This window comes from Canis lupus, chromosome 21 (assembly GCF_003254725.2).
Source record: "Canis lupus dingo isolate Sandy chromosome 21, ASM325472v2, whole genome shotgun sequence".
Classification (NCBI taxonomy): domain Eukaryota; kingdom Metazoa; phylum Chordata; class Mammalia; order Carnivora; family Canidae; genus Canis; species Canis lupus.
The window spans coordinates 4,063,814-4,076,067 of record NC_064263.1 but is presented as its reverse complement, the minus strand read 5'-3'; the positions used below and the strand labels follow the sequence as shown (position 1 = coordinate 4,076,067).

The window sequence follows — 12,254 nt, the reverse complement described above, 5'->3', positions numbered from 1 at the left end:
ATATATTCAAAATATTAAACAACAAAAAGTATCAATCAAAAATTCTGTACCTGACAAAGCTGTCATTCAGAAGTTAAGGAAAAATACTTTCTTGAACAAAGAAAAGCAGAGGGAATCCATCACCACCAAACTTGAATTATAAGAAGTGTTAAAGAGATTCCTTTGAATGGAAGTAAAAATACACTAATTAATTTCATAAAAGCATAGAAAAATAACAGGAACTCCCTGGTAATGGTAAAATTTAGATTTTGTAATGTGGGAATAGTGGCATAAAATTCACTTAAAACTATAGTTTAGGGCATCCCAGGTGGCTCAGCAGTTTGGCGCCTGCCTTTGGCCCAGGGCATGATCCTGGAGACCCGGGATGGAGTCCCACATTGGGCTCCCTGCGTGGAGCCTGCATTTTCCTCTTCCTGTGTCTCTGCCTCCCTCCCTCCCTCTCTCTCTCTCTCTCATGAATAAATAGATAAATAAATAAATAAATAAATCTTAAAAAAAAAGAAAAGGAGTTATTAAAAAAAACAAAAACAAAACTATAGATTAAAAGTTTAAAAAGTATACTAAAAGGAACCATAACCACAATAATTTGTTATTGGATATATAATTATAAAAAGAAAAAAGTGAACTAATATCAATAACCTAAAATGTAAGGGAGAAGTAAACATGTATAGTTTAGGAATGTCTTTGAAATTAAGTTGTTATCAGTTTAAAATAGACTTACAATTTTAAGATTTTTTTTTTAATGTAAGCCCCTCATGGTAATCACAAGGGAAAACCTGTAGTCATTACAAAAAAGAACATAATATCAAAGCCTAGTGATAACAAATCATCAACACACATACAGAATACAACAGAATGAGTTGCAAGGAACAACAACAACAAAAAAAACTTAAGACATTAACAATATGGCTGTAGTAAGTCCTTAGCTATTAATAATTACTTCAAACAAAGATGGATTAAATTGTCCAATCAAAAGTGATAGAATGGCTGAATGGGGGAGGGCAAGATCAATGATATGTTGCCTACAAAACTAATTTTAGCCCTGCAGACACACATAGACTGAGATTAAAGAGATGGAAAAGATATCTTAAGCAGATCATAACCAAACCAAAACAAAAAAGGCAGAGATAGCTGTATTTTTATCAGACAAAACAGACCTTTAAAATGTCAAAAAAAATGACAAAGAAGATCATTATATAACAATATAAATGTCAATTCATCAAGAATATATAACTGTAAGTATTTACACATCTAACATTGGAGCTCCTACATTTATAAAGCATAGAGTAATAGACCTTAAAGGAGACATAAGCAACAATATAATAGCTAGGGACTTTAATATCCTACTCTTAACTATGGCTAGATCATCTAGAAGAAAATCAAAAGGGAACAGTGGATTTGAACATTATACATCAAATGGATCTAATCAACACATACATCACATTGTATATCTGACAATAGCATAATACACATTCTTCTTAAGTATACAGGGAATATTTTCTAGGATAGACCATATGTTAATCCACAACAAATGTCTTAATAAATTCAAAATAATTGAAATCATTTCAAATATCTTCCCTGACAAAAATGGTATGAATTATAATTCAATAACAGAAGGAAAACAAAAAAAGACCCCTCACAACTACATGGAAACTAGACAAAACTCTCTTGAACAACCAATGGATCAAGTGAGAAATTAAAGGAGAAATTATATATCTTTAAACATTTGAAAATGGAAACGTACCAAAACTTATGGGATGCATCAAAAGCAGTTCTGAAAGGTAAGTTCTTAGCAATAAATACCTATAGGGAGAAACAAGAAAGATCTCAAATAAAGAACATAATTTTATGTCTCAAAGAACTGGAAAGATAAAAACTAAGTCCGAAGTTAGCAGAAGGAAGAAAATAATAAAGATTAGAGTAAAAATAAATGAAATAGAAAATAGTAGAAAAAATTAACACAACTAAGAATTGATTCTTTGAAAAGATAAACCAAATTTATAAACGTTTAGACAGATTAACCAAGATAATGATAGAGAAGACCCAAATCAACAAAATTGTACAAAAAGGAGACATTCCAATTGAATAAAAAATTAAAAAGATCATAAGAGGATACTGTGAAAAACTATATATCAACAAACTGGACAATCTAGAAGATGGGAGAAAAAACAAAAAACAAAAAAACCGGGATGCCTGAGTGGCTCAGCAGTTGAGCCTCTGCTGTTCAGCTCAGGTCATTATCCCAGGGTCATGGGATCAAGTCCCGAATCTGACTCCCTGCGGGAAGCCTGCTTCTCCCTCTGCCTGTGTCTCTGCCTTTGTCTCTGTGTGTCTGTTATGAATAAATAAATAAAATCTAAAAAGACCACAAAAAAAACAAAAAACCATGCAATCTACCAAGAATTAATGAATATGTGTACATCATAGAGATTACTATTAATGATATAGAATCAGTAATCAAAAATTTCCCTGTAGAAAAGAAGTCCAACACCAGATAGTTTCATTGCTGAATTTCATCAAAACTTCAAGAAAGAATTAACAGCAATATCTCTTAAACTCTTCCAAAAAACCTGAATAGGTATAGTCCCAAACTCATTTTGTGAGGCCTGGATTACCTTAATACCAACAGGAAAAAAAAAAAGTACAAGAAAACTACATGCCAATATCCCTGATGAATATAGATGCAGAAATTCTCAGTCAACTACTAGCAAACCAAATTCAACATTACATTAATCATTCACTGTGATGAAGTGGGATTTACTGCTGGGGTGCAAGACTGGTAGAACATGAAAATCAACAAATGTGATACATCACTTTAATAGAATAGAGTAAAAAAATATGTGATCCTCTCAAGAGATGCAGAAAAAGCATTTGACAAAATTAAGCTTCTGTTCATGATAAAAATTCTTAGGAAACTAGATATAGATGGAATGTACTGTACTGTATTATACTGTAGCATAATAAAAGACACATATGCCAAGCCCACAGCTAAAATTATAGTCAATAATAAAAGGTTGAAAGCTTTTCTCTAAGATCAGGAACAAGACAAGGGTACCCACCCTTACCACTTTTATTCAACATAGTACAGAACTCCTAGGCAGAGCAATCAGGCAAGAAAAAGAAATAAAAGACATTGAATTGAAAAGGAAGAAGTAAAATTGCCCCTATTTGCAGATAACAGGTTTATCTATATAAAACATTTTAATACTCTACCAAAAAAGCCCATTATTTTTAGTCCATAAATTTAGAAAAGTTGCAGGCACAAAACATACAAAAATCAGTAGTGCTTCCATATGCTTACAAATTATTTGAAAAAAAGAAATAAATTATTCCATTTACTATAGCATCAAAAAAGGAAATACTCAGGAATAAATTTAACCAAGGAGGTGAGAGATCTGTACATTGAAAACTAATTGAAAACTATAAGACACTGATGATAGAAATCAAGGAAGACAGAAATAAATGGAAAAGTATCTTATATTTATTAATGCATAAAATTAATATTGTTAAAATATCCATAATACCTGATGCAATGATTTATTGCATTCATTGCAATCACTCAATGCAATCATTACCAAGATTCCTATGGTATGTTTCATAGAAGTAGAAAAAAATTGCAAAATTTAGATGGAACCATTAAAGCCCCAAATAACCAAAGCAATCCTGAGAAAGAACAAAGTTTGGGCATTATATTTTGTAATTTCAAGCTATACTATAAAGTTACAGTAATAAAAACAGAATGGCCCTGGCATAAAAACAGACACATAGACCAATGCAATAGAATTAAAGCCCAGAACATCATCAAAGAAACAAGGGCCTTAAATGATACACTGGACCAAATAGATTTCACAGATAAATACAGAACTTTCCAGCCAAATACAACTGAATACACATTCTTCTCAAATGCACATGGAACTTTCTCCAGAATAGACCACATACTGGGTCACAAATCAGGTCTCAACTGATACCAAAAGATTGGGATTGTCTCTGCATAGTTTCAGACCACAATACTTTGAAACTAGAAATTAATCACAAGAAGAAATTGGGAAGAAACTCAAACACGTGGAAGTTAAAGAGCATCCTACTAAAAGATGAATGGGTCAACTAGGAAATTAGAGAATTAAGAAGATTCATGGAAACTAATTAAAATGAAGATACAACTGTAAAAAATCTTTAGGATACAGTAAAAGCGGTCCTAAGAGGGAAATAGATCACAAGACAAGCCACTCTCAAAAAATTGGAAAAACATCAAATACACAAGCTAACCTTGCAACTCAAGGAGCTGGAGAAAGAACAGCAAGTAAAACCAACACCAAGCAGAAGAGAAATAATAAAGATTCAAGCAAAATAAAATAAAATAAAATAAAAAATAAAGATTCACGCATAACTCAATGAAATAGAGACCAGAACTGTAGAACAGATCAACAAAACCAGGAGTTGGTTCTTTGAAAGAATTAATGAGATAGACAAACCACTAGCCAGCCTTATTAAAAAGAAAAAAAAGCTCAATAAAATCACGAATGAAAGAGGAGAGATCACAACCTATACCAAGGAAATACAAACGGTTCTAAAAACGTATTATGAGCAGCTATATGCCAATAAATTAGGCAATCTAAAGAAATGGATGCATTTCTGGAAAAACACAAATTACCAAAACTGAAACAGGAAGAAATGGAAAACTTGAACAGGCCAATAACCAGCAAGGGAATTGAAGCAGTCATCAAAAATGTCCCAAGACACAAAAGTCCAGGGCCAGATGGCTTCCCAGGGGAATTCAATCAAATGTTTAAAGAAGAAATAATACCTATTCTACTAAAGCTGTTCAGAAGGATAGAAAGGGACAGAATACTTCCAAACTCATTTTATGGGGCCAGCATTATCTTGATTCCAAAACCATACAAAGACCCCACCAAAAAGGAGAATTATAGACCAATATCTCTGATGAACACGGATGCAAAAATTCTCAACAAGATACTAGCCAATAGGATCCTATAGTATATTAAGAAGATTATTCACCATGACCAAGTGGGATTTATCCCCGGGATGCAAGGTTGGTCCAACACTCATAAAACAATCAACATGATATATCACATCAACATGAGAAAAAAACAAGAGCCATAGGATCCTCTCAATAGATGCAGAAAAAGCATTTAATAAAATACAGCATCTATTCCTGATCAAAACTCTTCAGAGTGTAGGGATAGTGGGAGCATTCCTCAGTATCTTAAAAGCCATTTATGAAATGCCCACAGTGAATATCATTTGCAATGGGGGAAAAATGAGAGCCTTTCCCCTAAGATCAGGAACAAGACAGAGATGTCCACTTTCACCACTGCTATTTAACACAGACTAGAAGTCCTAACCTCAGCAATCAGACAACTAAAAGAAATGAGAGGCTTTCAAATTGGCAAAGAAGAAGTCAAACTCTCCCCTTCACAGATGACCTGATACTGTATATAGAAAACCCAAAAGACTCCACTTCAAGATTGCTAGAACCCATACAGCAATTTGGCAGTGTGGCAGGATACAAAATCAATGCCCAAAAATCCAGTGGCATTTCTCTACACTAACAATGAGACTGAAGAAAGAGAAATGAAGGACTCAATTCCATTCACAATTGCATCCCCAAAGCATAAGATACCTAGGAATAAACCTAACCAAAGGATCTATACCCTAAAAACTACAGAACACTTCTGAAAGAAATTGAGGAAGACACAAAGAGATGGAAAAATATTCCATGCCCATGGGTTGAAAGCATAAATGCAGTGAAAATGTCTGTGGTACCCAGGGCACTGTACACATTCAATGCAATCCTTATCAAAATACCATGGACTCTACTCACAGAATTTGAACATATAATCATAAAATTTGAATGGAATCAGAAAAGACCCCAAATAGCCAGCGGAATATTGAAAAAGAAAACCAATGCCAGGGGCTTCACAATGCTGGATTTCAAGTAGTGCTACAAAGCTGTGATCATCAAGACAGTGTGGTACTGGCACAAAAACAGACACCTAGAGAATCCAGAAATGGGCCCTCAACAATATGGTCAACTAATATTCAACAAAGCAGGAAAGACTATCCACTGGATAAATGACAGTCTCTTCAATAAATGGTGCTGGGAACATTGGACAGCCACATGCAGAAGAATGAAACTAGGCCATTCTCTTACACCAGACACAAAGATAAACTAAAAATGTGGGACAAGAATCCATCAAAATCCTAGAGGAGAACACAGGCAACACCCTTTTTGAACTTGGCCACAGCACCTTCTTGCAAGATACATCTATGAAGGCAAGGGAAACAAAAGCAAAAATGAACTATTGGGACTTCATCAAGATAAGAAGCTTCTGCGCAGCAAAAGAAACAGTCAACAAAACTAAAAGACGACCTACAGAATGGGAGAAGATACTTGCAAATGACCTATCAGATAAAGGGCTAGTATCCAAGATCTATAAAGAATTTATTAAACTCAACAGCAAAGAAACAGACAATCCAGTCATGAAATGGGCAAAAGAATGAACAGAAATCTCACAGAGGAAGACATAGACATGGCCAACAAGCACATGAGAAAATGCTCCGCATCACTTTCCATCAGGGAGATACAAATGAAAACCACAATGAGATACCACCTCACACCAGTGAGAATGGGGAAAATTAACACGATGGGAAACAACAAATGTTGGAGAGGATGCTGAGAAAGGGGAACCCTCTTGCACTGTTGGTGGGAATGTGAGCTGGTACAGCCACTCTGGCAAACTGTGTGGAGGTTCCTCAAAGAGTTAAAAATAGAGCTCCCCTATGACCTAGCAATTGCACTACTGGGGGTTTACCTCAATGATACAGATGCAGTGAAAAGCCAGGACACCTGCATCCCCGTGCTCATAGCAGCAATGTCCACAATAGCCAAACTGGGGAAGAAGCCTCGGTGTCCATCGACAGATGAATGGATAAAGAAGATGTGGTCTATATATACAATGGAATATTACTCAGCCATTAGAAAGGAGGAATACCCACTATTTGCTTCAACATGGATATAACTGGAGGGTGTTATGCTGAGTGAAGTAAGTCAATTAGAGAAGGACAATTATATAGTTTCACTCATACGTGGAATATAAAATATCATGAAAGGGATTAAAAGGGAAAGGAGGGGAAGTGAGTGGGAAAAATTAGAGAGCAAGACAAACAATGAGAGATTCCTAACTCTGGGAAATGAACAAAGGGTTGCAGAAGGGGAGGACGGTGAGGGGAAATGGGTTGAGGTAACTGGGTTGATGGGCACTGAGGAGGGCACTTGATGGGATGAGCACTGGGTTTTATACTATATGTTGTCAAGTTGAACTTCAATAAAAAATGAAGAAAAGATACATATGTGTCCAAAGTCATCATAGCATTTAATACTATTCAGTGGACGCCAATTTTTATAGCCCATCTGTCTTATGGCAATAAGAAAATGGAAGATATTCAGCAAACACTGCTTTACCCACTAATTATTAGTATTTAGCACACAGTTAGTCCTGGCAACATTCCTCTAATTTTTGGTTCAAATACCTCTCATTATTTAATTGACAGATGATGGTGAGTACTACTTTTTCTTTCAGTTCAAATGTAAAGAGGTAGTAAATATGCCTAGATACTCTCAAGGAAATGGAATACATCAATTATGAAGACAAAGACCTCATGTTTTAGTGGTAGGAATTTTGTGATGGGAGTTTGGAATGAGACATGTACTTTCAAGTCTTCCAAATTGGGAAGGAAGAAGTAAAACTGTCACTATTTGCAGATGACATGATACTCTATGTAGAAAATGCTAAAGACTCTGTCAAAAAATGACTAGAACTCAAAAATAAATTCAGTAAAATCACAGGATACAAAATCAGGGTACAGAAATCTGTTGCATTCCTATACTCTAATAATGAAGCAACAGAAAGTAAAATTAAGAAAACAATCCCATTTACAACTGTACCCAAAACAATAAAATACATAGAAATAAACTTAATAAAAGAGATGCAAGAGCTGTACTCTGAAAACTATAAAACACTAATGGGAGAAATTCAAGACAATGCAAAGAAATGGAAAATCATTGTTTATAGATTGGAGGAGAAAGTACTGATAAAATGTCTATACTACTCAAAGAATCCATGACTATATGGTCCATTAATCTTTGACAAAGCAGGATAAAATATCTATTGGGAAAAAGAATATCTCTTCAATAAGTAGCATTGGGAAAACTGGACAGCAACATGCAAAAGAATGAAACTGGATCACTTTCTTACACCAAGCACACACACACACACACAAAATCAAAATGGATTAAAGATCTAAATGTGAGACATGAAATCAAAAAAACTTTTGAGGATCACTCAGACAGTAACTACTTTAACATGGGTCATAGCAACTTTTTTCTAGATACGTCTCCTAAAGCAAGGAAAACAAAAGCAAAATTAAGCCATTGGTACTTCATCAAAATAAAAAGCTTCTGCACTCAAAGGATATAATCAACAGAACTAAAAGGCAAACTTGGAATGGGAGAATGTATTTGCAAATGACATATCTGAAAAAGGGTTAGTATCCAAAATATATAACAAAATTATAAAACTAAACACTCAAAAATGAGTAATCCAATTAAAAATAGACAGAAGACCTGAATAGACATTTTTCCAAGAAAGATATCCAGATAGCTAATAGACATATGAAGAGATGCTCAATATCACTCATCATCAGGGAAATACAAATCAAAACCACAATGAGATATCACCTCACACCTGTCAGAATGGCTGAAATCAAATACACAAAAAACAAGTGTTGGTGAGGATGGGGAGAAAGGGAAAACTTCTTGCATTGTTGATGGGAATGTAAACTGGTGCAGCCACTCTGGACAATAATATGGAGATTCCGCAAAAGATTAAAAATGGAACTATCATAAGATCCAGTAATCACACTTTTATTTATCAAAAAAATATAAAAAGATTATTTCAAAGAGTACATGCACCCCTATATTTATTGCAAAATTATTTATAACAGCCAAACTATGGAAGCATCCTGTGTCTGTTGATAGATGAATGGATAAAAAAGATATGAGATAGATATATATTCTATGTATATATATATATATATATATAGAGAGAGAGAGAGAGAGAGAGAGAGAGAATCTATCATCTATCTATCATCTATCTATATCTCCATCTCCACAATGGAATATTATTCAACATAAAAAAGAATGAAATCTTGCCATTTGCAACAACATGGATAGAGCTATAGAGTATAATCCTAAGTGAAATAAATCAGTCAGAGAAAGACAGATACAAGATAATCTCACTCCTATGTGGAATCTAAGAAACAAAACAAAAAAGTAAAGGAAAAAAAAAAGAGAGACAAACCAACAAACAGACTCTTACCTACAGAGCACAAACTGTTGGTTGTCAGAAGGAAAGTGGGCATGAGAATGGGTGAAATAGTGGATGAGATTAAGGAGTACCCTTATTGGGGATCCCTGGGTGGCGCAGTGGTTTGGCGCCTGCCTTTGGCCCAGGGCGCGATCCTGGAGACCCGGGATCGAATCCCACATCGGGCTCCTGGTGCATGGAGCCTGCTTCTCCCTCTGCCTACGTCTCTGCCTCTCTCTCTCACTGTGTGCCTATCATAAATAAATAAAATAAATTTAAAAAAAAGGAGTACACTTATCATAATGAAAAAATAAAATAAGTTAAAAAACAAAATAAAATTTACCTTCCTTTCTCCTAAAAACAACTACAACAACAACAAAAAAACATGTACCTTCAGACAGTCTTTGAGAAATTGGAAAGACAGGAACAGAACCCAGAAATATCTGTTCTAGCAAACACTTCCTTCGTGTTCAATATGATCATTATCAACTCTTTTATTATTTCAACAGAATAAGAGTCATCAGATGTTTCCTGGAGTAAAGATGGGTACCTATACTATTGTCATCATCATTGTCATCATCATTACTGTCATTCTCACAAATATTTACATTAAAAAATGTTCAATTTATAAGATTTTTGAACACAGTAAATTATTGCATATTCACTGATATTTGATATAAAATAGTAATTGCAACATCTTATAGATGAACATGCTTAATTGATATTTCATAGTTATTTCCTGTAATAAGACTAGTTACTTTTGTCAAGTAATACAGGTCTACCATGACTGGCAAATATGGAAGAATTGGAAGAATATTTTCTAATGACAATGGTACATGCCTCTTTTCAAGTATATATATATATGTATATATTTGAGAGAGAGAGAGAAAGAGAGAGAGAGAGAGAGAATGAGCTAGGGGAGGGGCACAGGTAGAGCTCAGTGGGGCCTGATCCCAGGATCCTGAGATCATGACCTGAGCTGAAACCAAGAATTGGATTTTTAACAAACTATTTTCTATATATTTAAATAACTTGTCTATTTTGCATTTCTACCCATCTTAATCTTATTTCTCATTTGCCAGACATCACCCTTTGTATTTGAATATTTTTATTAGGACTTCTCTATGATATTTAAGTTACACTGTCGTTCATGAGTTAAACTTCTTGTCCATCATGTAGAAAATGTGTTTTTTTCCTCTTAACATTAGTCAGTAATGCATACCTTGCCTTCAATATCTGATTAGATTAGTGTTTAGGCTCAAATCCAACTCTTAATTATTGTTTCATATTCCCTATTGAAATAGTTGTAATTTTACTATTATTAATCTGCTTTTTCTCTCTTCTTCTTTTCTTTTGTTCTTTATTGTTCTTCCCTCAGAGAAGTCTGAGAACAACTGATTTTATAATCACAGCTGCTTCTCTTGTTTGTCAGAGTAAGCATTTGTGAGGCCCCAGACTGGTTCAGCTGGTAGATCACACAACTCTTCATCTTGGGGTTATGAGTTTGAGTCCTTCATTGAGCACAGAGATTAATTTATAAAAATTAATAAATAAAGGTATTACCTATGTTAAAAAAGAATAAGTATTTGCTAAGGACACCTGAAATTTCTTCAGGTAATTAACAATCATAGCCAGTATTCATTTTGACAGTTTTATATGTTTCAAATGTGATGTCATTTTATAGGCAATTTCTCACATAACCCTTAGAAAATATTATAAAGTATTACTACAGGCATTTAAAGGTGAATAAAAATCTCTGAGTATGTTGTAGAGAAAATGCTACTTTTTTCATCAAATTTTGATTTTTGTTTCACAGCACCAGGGAAGTCTATGCAACCCAATATATCTTATAGTTTGTAGGCCTATGAATGGGTTCTGGCAATGAGATGTCAGTAGCGGTGACAAACACCATTTTTAAATCATAAATTCCTGAGGGCTTTTTTTTTTTTTTTTTTTAATGTTACCTGTTTTCCTTCCACAGTGACTTCAAAGGCCACACTGTCACGGCAATGCCATTAAATAGGAAATGCCTGGATTTCTAAGATCCCATTTGGAAAAGTGCTTCTGATCAACACAGAAGATAAATAGAAGTTAATTATGTTAAGCTATTGAGTTTTTAGGTGTATGAATGACTGAAGTCTATTCTGATAGTGAGTGGAGCAACAGTTCTGTGTGAAATTGTACATAATTAACCATAAGCAATTGCAAAGGTCTTGCCTGCCAAGCCTCAGGGGGACAGCTGTCCTCCCACACCAGATGTGTCTCATAGCTAGCACATTACAGTGTCCTGGGGGAGCTGCAGTGAAAGACTCAGCCCCTCTGAGTGGGACATGCTTCTATACACCCTAGCTCAGTTACCTTCACGTGGAGCTTCCTTAACAGGGGCTTCAGCTCAGGCACTGTCAGGCACCTCTGTGGAGACCTCTGTATCAGGAAGTCTTGATTAGAATACTTTTCTCTATTCTGACTCAGCACTTTTTCACTCCCTCACTCATCTTAAACTAATAAGGGATCCTTTTGTTTAGGACTTCTCAGCACTGAGACAACCCCCTCCATCTACACTGATTCATTTGACCCCAGCATGGGACTCTTCCTTGGGTTCATCCAAGTAAAGAATTGGACACTAGAAAGCCAGCATCATGTTTTGCCTGTTGCTTAATTGTCACAATAAATGAATAAAGGCTTGTTTTTTTTTTGTTTTTTTTTTTTTTTTTCATTTTGGCTCATTGTCCTATTCGACCACCTGGGCACCTAGCAGACTAATAGGGAGAGATTAAATAATTTGACCAAAATTTATAGTTCTTGAGTGCCAAAGCTCTGACCATCAACACTCCATTCCTGATTCCAAAGCCCTCTCTACAAAATGAA

General features: G+C 34.8%; 1 long non-coding RNA gene across 1 annotated transcript in view; it reads left to right on the top strand.

Annotated features, from left to right (window-relative positions):
- LOC125753248 (uncharacterized) overlaps window positions 1–11,490 on the top strand; it is a 61,962-nt gene extending 50,472 nt beyond the window's left edge. The window contains exon 3 of the long non-coding RNA XR_007404606.1: window positions 11,368–11,490. This is a non-coding gene — a long non-coding RNA (uncharacterized LOC125753248). The remainder of the gene's footprint in view (window positions 1–11,367) is intronic.
- The last annotated feature ends 764 nt before the right edge of the window (window positions 11,491–12,254 follow it).